This window comes from Dysidea avara, chromosome 7 (genome assembly GCF_963678975.1).
Source record: "Dysidea avara chromosome 7, odDysAvar1.4, whole genome shotgun sequence".
Taxonomy (NCBI): Eukaryota; Metazoa; Porifera; class Demospongiae; order Dictyoceratida; family Dysideidae; genus Dysidea; species Dysidea avara.
In genome coordinates this window covers 35,551,022-35,564,103 of record NC_089278.1, presented here as the reverse complement: position 1 = coordinate 35,564,103, position 13,082 = coordinate 35,551,022, and positions in this window count along the sequence as shown.

Here is a 13,082-nt window from a genome sequence, read left to right as displayed (position 1 = left end):
TAGTCACTATAGACTACATAGACAGGTTAGTCACTATAGACTACATAGACATGGTAGTCACTATAGACTGGTTGGTCACTATAGACTGTATAGACAGGTTAGTCACTATAGACTATATAGACAGGTTAGCCACTGTAGACTGTATAGACAGGTTAGTCACGATAGACTGTATAGACAGGTTAGTCACTATAGACTGTATAGACAGGTTAGTCACTATAGACTGTATAGACAGGTAAGTCACTATATAGACTGTATAGACAGGTTAGTCACTATAGACTGTATAGACAGGTTAGTCACTATAGACTGTATAGACAGGTAAGTCACTATATAGACTGTATAGACAGGTTAGTCACTATAGACTGTATAGACAGGTTAGTCACTATAGACTGTATAGACAGGTTAGTCACTATAAACTGTATAGACAGGTTAGTCACTATAGACTGTATAAACAGGTTAGTCACTATATAGACTGTATAGACAGGTTAGTCACTATATAGACTGTATAGACAGGTTAGTCACTATATAGACTGTATAGACAGGTTAGTCACTATATAGACTGTATAGACAGGTTAGTCACTATATAGACTGTATAGACAAGTTAGTGACTATAGACCGTATAGACAGGTTAGTCACTATATAGACTGTATAGACAGGTTAGTCACTATAGACTGTATAGACAGGTTAGTCACTATATAGACTGTATAGACAGGTTAGTCACTATAGGCTGTATAGACAGGTTAGTCACTGTAGACTGTATAGACAGCTTAGTCACTATAGACTGTATAGACAGGTTAGTCACTATAGACTGTATAGACAGGTTAGTCACTATAGACTATATAGACAGGTTAGTCACTGTAGACTGTATAGACAGCTTAGTCACTATAGACTATATAGACAGGTTAGCCACTATAGACTGTATAGACAGGTTAGTCACTATAGACTACATAGACAGGTTAGTCACTATAGACTACATAGACAGGGTAGTCACTATAGACTGGTTGGTCACTATAGACTGTATAGACAGGTTAGTCACTATAGACTATATAGACAGGTTAGCCACTGTAGACTGTATAGACAGGTTAGTCACGATAGACTGTATAGACAGCTTAGTCGCTATAGACTACATAGACAGGTTAGCCACTGTAGACTGTATAGACAGGTTAGTCACGATGGACTGTATAGACAGGTTAGTCACGATAGACTGTATAGACAGATTAGTCACCGTAGACTATATAGGCCGGTTAGTCACCGTAGACTATATAGACAGGTTAGTCACCGTAGACTATATAGACAGGTTAGTCACTGTAGACTATACAGACAGGTTAGTCACTTTAGACTATATAGACAGGATAGTTACTGTAGACTATATAGACAGGTTAGTCACTGTAGACTATATAGACAGGTTAGTCACTATAGACTATATAGACAGGTTAGTCACTGTAGACTGTATAGACAGGTTAGTCACTGTAGACTGTATAGACAGCTTAGTCACTATAGACTGTATAGACAGGTTAGTCACTATAGACTGTATAGACAGGTTAGTCACTATAGACTATATAGACAGGTTAGTCACTATAGACTATATAGACAGGTTAGTCACTGTAGACTGTATAGACAGCTTAGTCACTATAGACTGTATAGACAGGTTAGTCACGATAGACTGTATAGACAGCTTAGTCACTATAGACTACATAGACAGGTTAGCCACTGTAGACTGTATAGACAGGTTAGTCACGATGGACTTTATAGACAGGTTAGTCACGATAGACTGTATAGACAGATTAGTCACCGTAGACTATATAGGCCAGTTAGTCACCGTAGACTATATAGACAGGTTAGTCACCGTAGACTATATAGACAGGTTAGTCACTGTAGACTATACAGACAGGTTAGTCACTTTAGACTATATAGACAGGATAGTTACTGTAGACTATATAGACAGGTTAGTCACTGTAGACTATATAGACAGGTTAGTCACTATAGGCTATATAGACAGGTTAGTCACTGTAGACTGTATAGACAGCTTAGTCACTATAGACTGTATAGACAGGTTAGTCACTATAGACTGTATAGACAGGTTAGTCACTATAGACTATATAGACAGGTTAGTCACTATAGACTATATAGACAGGTTAGTCACTGTAGACTGTATAGACAGGTTAGTCACTATAGACTGTATAGACAGGTTAGTCACTATAGACTATATAGACAGGTTAGTCACTATAGACTATATAGACAGGTTAGTCACTGTAGACTGTATAGACAGCTTAGTCACTATAGACTGTATAGACAGGTTAGTCACGATAGACTGTATAGACAGCTTAGTCACTATAGACTACATAGACAGGTTAGCCACTGTAGACTGTATAGACAGGTTAGTCACGATGGACTGTATAGACAGGTTAGTCACGATAGACTGTATAGACAGATTAGTCACCGTAGACTATATAGGCCGGTTAGTCACCGTAGACTATATAGACAGGTTAGTCACCGTAGACTATATAGACAGGTTAGTCACTGTAGACTATATACAGACAGGTTAGTCACTTTAGACTATATAGACAGGATAGTTACTGTAGACTATATAGACAGGTTAGTCACTGTAGACTATATAGACAGGTTAGTCACTATAGGCTATATAGACAGGTTAGTCACTGTAGACTGTATAGACAGCTTAGTCACTATAGACTGTATAGACAGGTTAGTCACTATAGACTGTATAGACAGGTTAGTCACTATAGACTATATAGACAGGTTAGTCACTATAGACTATATAGACAGGTTAGTCACTGTAGACTGTATAGACAGGTTAGTCACTATAGACTGTATAGACAGGTTAGTCACTATAGACTGTATAGACAGGTTAGTCACTATAGACTATATAGACAGGTTAGTCACTATAGACTGTATAGACAGGTTAGTCACTATAGACTGTATAGACAGATTAGTCACTGTAGACTATATAGACAGGTTAGTCAATATAGACTTTATAGACAGGTTAGTCACTATAGACTGTATAGACAGGTTAGTCAAGATAGACTCTATAGAGAGGCTATAGTCTCTATACACAAGGTGGTTAGAATTATTAGTATACTAGTAAAATCCCATTATCCGTGTTACGGATAACATCCTGTCTCTAATGGCTACTCTTTTTTATTCATAAAAATCGATCGCGTAATTGTGACACAGGTTGGGTTTTGTGTCATATCTCCGTGGTCTTTATCTCGATTCTTTTCAAACCACCAAAAGGCACTCCTACGATGGTTACTCCATCTACATAGCAATTTTCAACTCATTCCATGAAGCGGTTTACCCTGTAGGCGTGACAACAAATCGATCTTGTTTTACGCGAATAATCGGTCATAACTCCTGAACCATTCATCGGATTTGTACCAAATTTGATGCTAGGATTCGCCTTTGCACTCCCTTTCTGTGTGCCACATTTCAAGGCGATCGGAGTACGCGTTTGCTTGTTATAGCAATTTTTGCAAGTGTGCGAAAAGACGAAGAAGAAGAAGAAAAAAAAAACGAAGAAAAAAAAACGAAACTTTGGCAGCTCGTATCTCGGAAATGGCTCGAGCGATTTCCTTCAAATTTGGAATGTAGACTCCCTTGGCTGGCGGGCAACTGTGTAGCAAATTTGGTTCCAATCAGATAAGTGATCACCGAGATACAAATGTGTGAAAATGACGTTTTCGTTCTTCCTGTCAATATACTCACGGGTGTGGCGTGCCGGTGTCACAGTGATATATGTTTCCCCGGGTAACGTGTTTCCCGCACACATATCCCTAGGGATCCGCGTTTCCCCGCACACATATCACTAGGGATCCGTGTTTCCCACCAAAAGCTGTCAGTGATATGTGTTTCCCGTACCGATTTTTTTAACATTTCACCGCACACACATATCCCTAGGGATTCGTGTTTCCCCGCACATATATCACCAGGGATCCGTGTTTCCCACTATAGCCATCGTGCAGTAACTCCAAGGTCCTATATGGCCAGTTGCAAACAGTACGCGATCCAACCATTCACTAGATATTATTGCTATCTAGCTAATAGACACCCATGCATGCATATTGCATGCAGCTGTATATAGCTATAGTTAGCTAACTAGCTATATAGCTACTATATAAGCTAATACAATAATTATACTATAGCTAGCTATACTAATAATGATAACTATAATAGTCATTTAAAATAAACTTTGCTGCTCTTCTCTGGACCTGCTCAATAAGTGTGATGTCCTTGACAGGGGCGGATCTAGGATTTATAAAAGGGGGGGCTAACTCAAGGTACTATAATCTCTTGGGTAGAGAGCATGCTGGAACTAGGGGGGTCTGGGGGCATGCCCCCCAGGAAAGTTTGAAAAATAGATGTTAAAATACTGCAATTTGGAGACATTCCCACATAAAATTCATAATATTTTCTATTATATATACTGCCTTTAGATTATAACAGAACCAACTATATGCTTCCAGTGAATGTTCTATTAGAGTAGTTAGCTGACTGCTCTATTAGAGTATCTCGATCTTGTACACCTCCAGGTCCTTGTTGCATAAACTTTAGCATATAAATCCACTGATAATACCTTGGAAAGATGTTAATAAGGTGGTTTTATATTATTGGTGATCATATAATTATGCTAAGACGAAATTTCATTATAATTCTCAGCATCATATTGATCAAGTAAAGCCTATAAATATGAAGGGGGGGGCTTCAGTCCCCAAAGCTCCCCCCTCCCCTGAATCCGCCCCTGCTTGATATGGTTATAGGTTTCCAAATCACTGAACAGTATATAACTTGCGGTCTCACTAAGGAAATATACAAAGTTCTCTTGGCTGTCACTGTTTAATGCTTGCTAAAGTTGCGATGGAGCAGTCCTAGCATTCTGTAGGTCTTAGGGATTATGTTTTTGTAGTGTTGATCCCAAGATAGGTCTGATGATATTATAATACCGAGATTTTTATGTGAACTATTTGTTAAAACCTGTGTGTCAGCTATTTTGTAATTAGTGATGACTTTTGCATTAATATAGGTGGACACTCTTTTTTGGATTAAAGAACATATTATATCTCATACTCCACAAAGTTGCTGAGTCTAAATCATTTTGAAATAGTGAAATATCTCCAGGACTACAAACAGTATTATAAATCTTGGTGTCGTCAATAATAGTAAAGTTTTACTGATGGTAACACAAGATGGTAAATCATTCATGTAAATAATGAAGAGTAGGGGTCCCAAAATACTCCCTTGGGGAACCCCAGATAGAACCGGCAAGGGGGTAAATAATGACTGACTGCATGCCAAAGCTGTAGCTACATTGATTAGTTATACATAGCTGCAATCACATGATTTTCTCTATATAGCTAGAGATATAGTATTTTATTGTATACATGTACTTGTAGCTACTGTTTTATTAAACTGATGCTATAGCTATACGTAGTTAAATCACAGCATATAGTTTAGTAGTTATATAGTTGAATGCCAGTGAATGGCTTGATTTCCTTCATCAACATGCATAATTATAGTATAGTTGCAGTGGCGGATCTAGATGGGTTTCTGGGGTTTCGACAGAAACCCCCTTTTAAATTTAGCTCAGTGGTAGTATCAATACATAAACATTGTTATACTGACAATTTATCATAGCAAACAACTATATACCACTGTATTTCAGTAGCATGCATGCAGTTACACTTAACTAACACCATTTATAGCTATTAAACCATAGCAGCACTTCACTTTTCATCTCCCACTGCATTAAAAACGATCGAGATACTCTAATAGAGCAATCAAAGCTACAGTTTGTAGTCACCATATTTGCACCATAATTGCTCTGTAGTTAGCTATATAGTATTTACATGCAGTTTAGTATGGAGCATTGAGTTGATTGTAATTGCTAACTAAAATTAGTCTAAAATCTCAAAATTTTCTGGAGAAATGTCATCAGATGCCTTGCTTAGCTAAACTAACTTTCAGAAACCCCTTTTAAAAATCCTAGATCCGCCACTGAGTTGTATAGGTAGCTATATGGCTAGCTATGATTATTAAAAGTGCATGCGCGCCTATGCTAACACTACGTAGCTACGTTGCACATGACTTTATAAAGGGGAAACATATTACCCGGGGAAACACATATCACTGTGACTTGTAGGTCGCTAGCGAGTTAGTGATATGTGTGCGGGGAAACACGGATCCCTAGGGATATGTGTGCGGGAAACACGTTACCCGGGGAAACATATACACTTGTGCTGTAAAGCATTAATAAAAAAATAAATAAATATATCACTGTGACACCGGCTTCTTGGGCCGCACGACACACTACCGTGTGTCTTGATATATATATGACAAGGGTGTGGTTATACAAAATAATAAAATAAGTAGTTATACAGATTAATTAAGTAACGTTAACTGCAGGATCCAGCCACTCTTTACTTTAGATCATCTTGCCAGAAATATTCCCAGGGCCATAGCTATAGCATGAGATATAGCTATAGGTACTGTACTGCACAGCTGCATGGCAGCTATAGAACGAATACATACCCGCATTCCTTCTATACCATCAGACTATGGAACACAAGAAATTGTGGACTTCAAAACACTTTAGAAAAATTATTCATCTAATGGCTCAAATGTCTACATTTATACCATATACTCAATGAGTTCTGCACACTATACAAATAAATAATAAATAAATAATACATCATGCATGGTTATAGGATACTCTGGTGGGCATGCAGCATCATCTAAGCACATTTTGACAAATGACTTGTCGAGTGTAGCTATATAATAACATATACGTTTTCTTCATACCCGCGTACAAAGAATATAGTATCTATGCTAATAGCTAGCAAGTGTGGAGATTTCAATGGTCTCATAGCAACTTGAGAAGTTTAACACTGTTAAAATGAAGAGTAACTGCAACTCTTAAGGAGTTCCCAGTGTAGGGAGAATTTAACACCCCTGGAGAGTAACCATTACTCTAAAGGAGTAACACATGCTCTGAAGGTGGTGTCACTTACTCTTCAGAGTAATAGTTATTCTCTTCCGGCAGAGTGTTGGTTACTCTCCAGGGGTGTTAAATCCTCCCTACACTGGGAACTCTTTAGAGTGGTGGTTACTCTTCATTTTTAACAGTGAAGTACTAGCTAGCTATGGTATGTTCCCTGTATGGTATACATACTTCACAGCATGATCATAATATCTGTGGTATGATGTACATGCTTCTGAAGTATGTGCATCTTACTGTGAAGTATCCAAATTTATGTGAAAGATGGCCATAAAGGTTACTGAAAGTCAAGCAGCATGTCAAAAATAGCTACATGTCATGAGGAGTACTATACATACATGGAAGGTTTCATAGTTTTACTGAAAAAGTGCATGGTTTTTGCATTGTGTCGCTACAATATTATAATGGTCTATCCACGTAAGCAACCAATCAACGAACCCTTATCTCTGAGCATTCCTGGAGCCCATGCAGGATCCAGAAGGATTCCACTTGACTTTTTACCAATATTAGTTGTCTTCCTGACCAGGCAGTAGCTTCTGCTGTGCTAACAGTTGAAAAGGGGCAGAACCATGCAGTTATTGGAATGTTTTGGAGTCTGGGCTATGAAGAGTTTACATGCAGGGTATTGCTGACCGTATACACAGTAATATGTGGCCTAGCTTACATGTACAGAAGTTTGGCTAAGCAGTTCACATTGCAGATTGATATTATAAAAAAGCAATTCAAGTTGATTCTATTATCTTGGTCGATGGATGCTGTTATTCCATGCAGTGCGTGGGCCTGCAATAAGCAGAGATCAATAATTGTTTGGAAAATAAAATGCAATGCTCAAGGAATTGTTTAGCCACGTAAGTCTCTTCTTAGCTACTTACATTAATTACAGCTTGAATGTAAAAAAGTTTGTGTCTGTTAAGTCAGCGGAGGTGGAACAAGCTAAAAGAGTGTATATAGGGGACAACATTGACAATGAAAGCAGCAAGTTTAAGTTTGAAACACACATTCCATACAGATATGCCATTTGGGGGTGTGTCCTAGTTTTACAGTACTTTGGCCAGCCAAATATTGTCACTGTAAAAAAGTAAGCAGCTATATACTATTGGAGTGATTGACTGCTCTATTAGAGCACCTCAACTTTTTGATATATCCATTAAAAATTGGGGACCATGGCCCCATCAGGCTGGGCCTCATGACCCTGCTTAAGGCCACTTTTATGTTTCAGATCTCCGCCCATGTTGCTATGTCTCACCACCTAAATTTGGTTGCTATGATGAGTTTTCACTATTATATAATTCATCATCTCAATATTTAATGATTGTATAGAAGCTATAAATGAGCTTGTTATCATAGCTAGGCATAGAGAAAGGAAGGCTAAATGGGCTGAAGATCAACCCTGATGTCAGGAGAAGGACTTCAATTAATTTAACCCTTTCACTTCTCAACAACAAGTTAAAAATAAAAGATCGAGATACTCTGATAGAGAACATTACCAACTGAATTTAATTTAGGAAGATGGTGCATATAGTGTGATGTGAGATTTACTTTATGTGGCTCATCGGGGGACTACAACTGCCATGGTGCATGGCTGCCCTGTGGCATTACTATACATACTGACATTACCAGGTTCTACATCTTCTGGTCTCTAGACTTGTGGATATGTTTGTCAGTTGTTCATATATCCATGTGTACGCTGACCTACCAGGCTTACAAGTTAGTGAAGGACCAAAAGCAACTGTCCCATCAAACCTGTTGATCACATCTTATAAACCATATAATTGTACGTGTTGTCTACAATTCTGAAATATTCACTATGCTTACTGGAACTGACATGGATTCTGAACATCATCACATTCAAGCAGCTAGACCTAGGAAACAAAATAAGACTGAATACTTAATTATAACTGCTTGCAAAATTTGATCGTTTACAGATTATGAGACAGTGGAAATTTTAATGTGCCGGGCCACTAGCTGTATTCAGAATTTCAACAACTTTTTGACTTCATTCAGCCACCTGTTACCATCAAATCTTCCACTCTTGATGATGCAGTTTATACATGCATACATATCCTGCAGCTGTGATGCTTGCAAAAAAATTTCTTGGCCCGAAACTGCAGTGAGTGGACACCTTAGTTTATGTATTGTGATTATGTGACAGATTTTCTATTTTTGTAGTTTGTTTTTTCCTTAGTTTACGTTATTTTCTTAACCTTGCTGTGCCCACACAGTTCTCCTTATAAAGTCTAGTTATGGTTGCACGAGGCTGAGGTCTCATCTTAAGTATTGTAGTGTATTTACATGTTTCTTCATTAATAATGATGGTTCTTTCTTTCTTCAGATAACTCTAATAAAACAATCAGATGTATGTAAGACTGTAATGAATAATGAACTGTCCTCCCACATATATGAAACATAAAATTAACAGTAAGTACCCACTATAATCTGTAATACCTCATTGTAACCTGTTGTTTGTTTATTTATTTATCTATTAATACTGCAATTGCTATAGGGGTGAATAACACTCATGTATAGCAAATAACTAGAAAGAAAGTAATAAATCAACTCTATAACACATTTTGGCTTTGGAACCAGTCACAAAAATTACCAGAGCCACCCATGATAACTGTCAACCTCTACATGAATTTCCCTGTAGTTATGTAGGAGTACAACTTTTAAGGCAGAAAGTTTCGTAATTGTATCAAAGAGTACACAACTATCGCATTATGCCGCTCTACTATATACTACACACAAGGGAACACTACCCCTTGTGACATATCTTTTTTTGATATATATAGTGTCATCGCATACTTGACCTTTGGTGACCTTTACAACCATTTTTATATTGAAAATCCATCATTTTTGTTTTTATCTCCCTAAGGTATCATTTTGCATATGGTTTCAAATTAAAGGTGCTGCTAAAACAAACTACTCAGCTTTCAATAGGTGATTGTATGCAAAGTTATGATCATTTATATTAGCCATGAAATCCTATGAATTACTTGCCCTTTAGTAATTTACATCCCAAGGACAAAGAATTGTATGACTTATAAAAATGATCATAACTTTGTAGTGGAATGAGATGCTAACTTCAAACAAAAGTCAATATAGTTCTTAGATCAGCACCTTTAATTTGATACCATGTTTTAACAATGTAAAATAATGCTTCAGGGAGATAAGACAAAAATGATTAATTTTCAATAAAAAATGGCTGTAAAGGTCACCACCAAAGGTCAAATCCGTGATGGCACTATATCAAAAGACATATGTCACTAGGAGTACAATTTATGTGGAAAATTTCTTAAATTGCATCACAAAGTGCTCATTTTTTGGTGCTGTGCTAGTGTAGTATGCTTGTAGTCTAAATACCATAAAACAATCATTTTACATCTACTGGAACATTTTATTGCAGGACCAGCTCCAGTGACCTCAATAACATGTTAATGTACATGACTCAATATTGCATCTTTCAGTTGTGGTTGCCTAAAATATAATGCAGGTAGCCATATACTCTAATAATATTGTGTAGATGGCCTATGAGTTTGTGAAATTATTAATTCACATCTAAGATACAGATATAAAGCATCGCTGTAAATACCAGTTCCATCTGCCAAAATGATTGCTCTCTTAGTAATCTATTATTTATTACACAGCGTCATTTATCAACTTTGTGCTTTTGCTAACAAGAAGTCATAGTAGGTTACAACAGATTATGGTAAGTTACAGTAGGTAAAGATAGGTTATATACACAATGGGTTACAAGACAACAGGTCACAATGGGTTACAATAGGTTACAGTAGGTAAAAAACAGGTTACAATGGGTAACAACAGGTTACAATGGGTTATAACTGCATGGGTTACAATGGGGTAATTACAGTAGGTAACAACAGTGGGATAATTATAACAGGTTAACAACACGTCACAGTATCAACAACAGATGTTTTAGATGACAGATGACTTGGCAAGAGCACCTTTGATTCCAGCATTAAATTGTTCTCAATATTTGTCATACCCAAAATGAACTTCATTAGAATTATGGCATGCAGTATGGTTTGATCTTTGAGGTCTCTAATATCGCTAAGAAACCTCCAAGTATATCAGAAACCTTCTTGAGTTGGTAATCTGCTGAGTAATTTAGTCAGACTTCGAGCACATTCACCGCGTAGTATTAATTCACAGCGTAGTATTAATTTTAGCAAAATGTACTTAAAACCTAGTTATTAAAGCTTATTTTTACTATAATGCAGTTAACATTAAACACCGAACCATGTTCTAAGTTGGTTAGAAACCTTAGCCCTTGGTTCTTAGAAACCTCGGCTTCACCTGAACCTTGGGCTGGGTTCCTAGCCTATGCAGTGGAACCTGTTAATAATGAAGACACCTGCAATCTGGGGACTTGATAATGGCCCTTAGCATGTAAACTGACCTGGAAAATCAGGACTCCTTTATAAAATCAGGACTCCTTTATAAAGTCAGGACATTTTTGGTTGGTCCCAAAGTGTCCTTAAAAAACAGGTTTCATTATAATATTATCTTCCATTAATATTAAACTCTCTTAGCTACTTAGAGCTCGTGAATGGAGGGTAAAGAATGTAACTTTTTGTAGGTGATTTCAAATTTTAGAATTTCTAAATATTGAATTAATGGATTTCTAATTAGATTTATCAGATATAATTCGCTTTATTTTCGTGTAAAATATTTTCGTATGATTTACGTAAATGACTGCTCTATTAGAGTAGTTCGATCTTTTATAAACATTTTCGTGCAAGAAATTTTTGTACAAATTTTGCATATTCCGGAGAATTAGGGACAGTGGCGTAGCCAAACCCGGGCAAGCCAGGGCATTGCCCGGGCATCAGACTTCTTTGCCCCACCATCAGCTCCTACAGTAATTATAAAGACGTGGGCTGGATAGCTCGAGATTTTGTTTAACTTACTTAACTAGTCACTGCACAACTTATACAACACTCACCGTGCCATTTTCGCCTAAACAGAGATGGGGTTATCCAAGGGATTTTCCCTACAAGTAACTTGATTGTGCACAAATAGAGGAGGCAATAAATAGAAGCAAGATCACATGATTACAAAAAACCGCGCAGCATTGTGGCAAGGAGTGAAGGACAAAGAATTGGTTTCACTATAGTTGGCCGGACGGTTTACATTTGGATTAAGTAATCATGGTAGCTATTGGTGTGGTCAAAACTCGGGAGGCAAAGCAGTCTAGAGGTATTTGTGAAATTAGCACCCATCTATCCGTGTGGATACTGCTCAGTTCAAACGGTATGGAGTACTTGTTCAGTCAGCAATTCTTTTCTTTTTGTTTCCACTTTTCTAGGCTAACAACTGTAGTGGCAGAGCATAGTCATCACGTGATAGAGCGCCTCGTGCTTTAATTCAAGAATCTTTGTAGTCTGGTATTAAGACACATGTAGCTAGATGTATGTAATATGTTAGAAGGCCAATAGCTAGCTAGGCGTTCGCTTCTATTAGGTTGATATTAGTCATCTTGCATACAGTAGTGTAGGACGATACATAGTCTAATGCATTTTAAAAATGTTATATTGATGTCCATATGAAGATGGGCATGTGTACGTGTGTTGCATGGGAAATGGCTTGCCCACCCATTGCCCAGGCATGGCGAAAAGTCTGGCTACGCCACTGATTAGGGATCATAGAAAAAGAAAAGTGGGAGGTTGTCTACACCTGTGGATATACTAGTGGACATTTAATCCCTAAATCAGTCAAGGGTAGCTATTATTACAAGTAGCTATAAGAAAAAAATTGGAATTTTAAATTAGATTAGGGACAGTGTATAATGCTGCAATAAAAAGTACTGAAACAAGCTGGATCGGAGTAGTACGTAATGTCCAGGGGCGGAGGAAGTAGTTGATATGAGGGGGGGCTGACCAGGGGTGGATCCAGACTTATGGTAAAAAAAATGAACTGAAGTACTACATTGTCTCTGGTTTGATAAGAAAAAAAGAAAAAAAAGGTCACAACCATTTGACAATGGCTGCCCACCTCACCAGCTACGAATAAACTACATAAAAATCCTTACATAGCTCACTACACACTGCTCTAATAC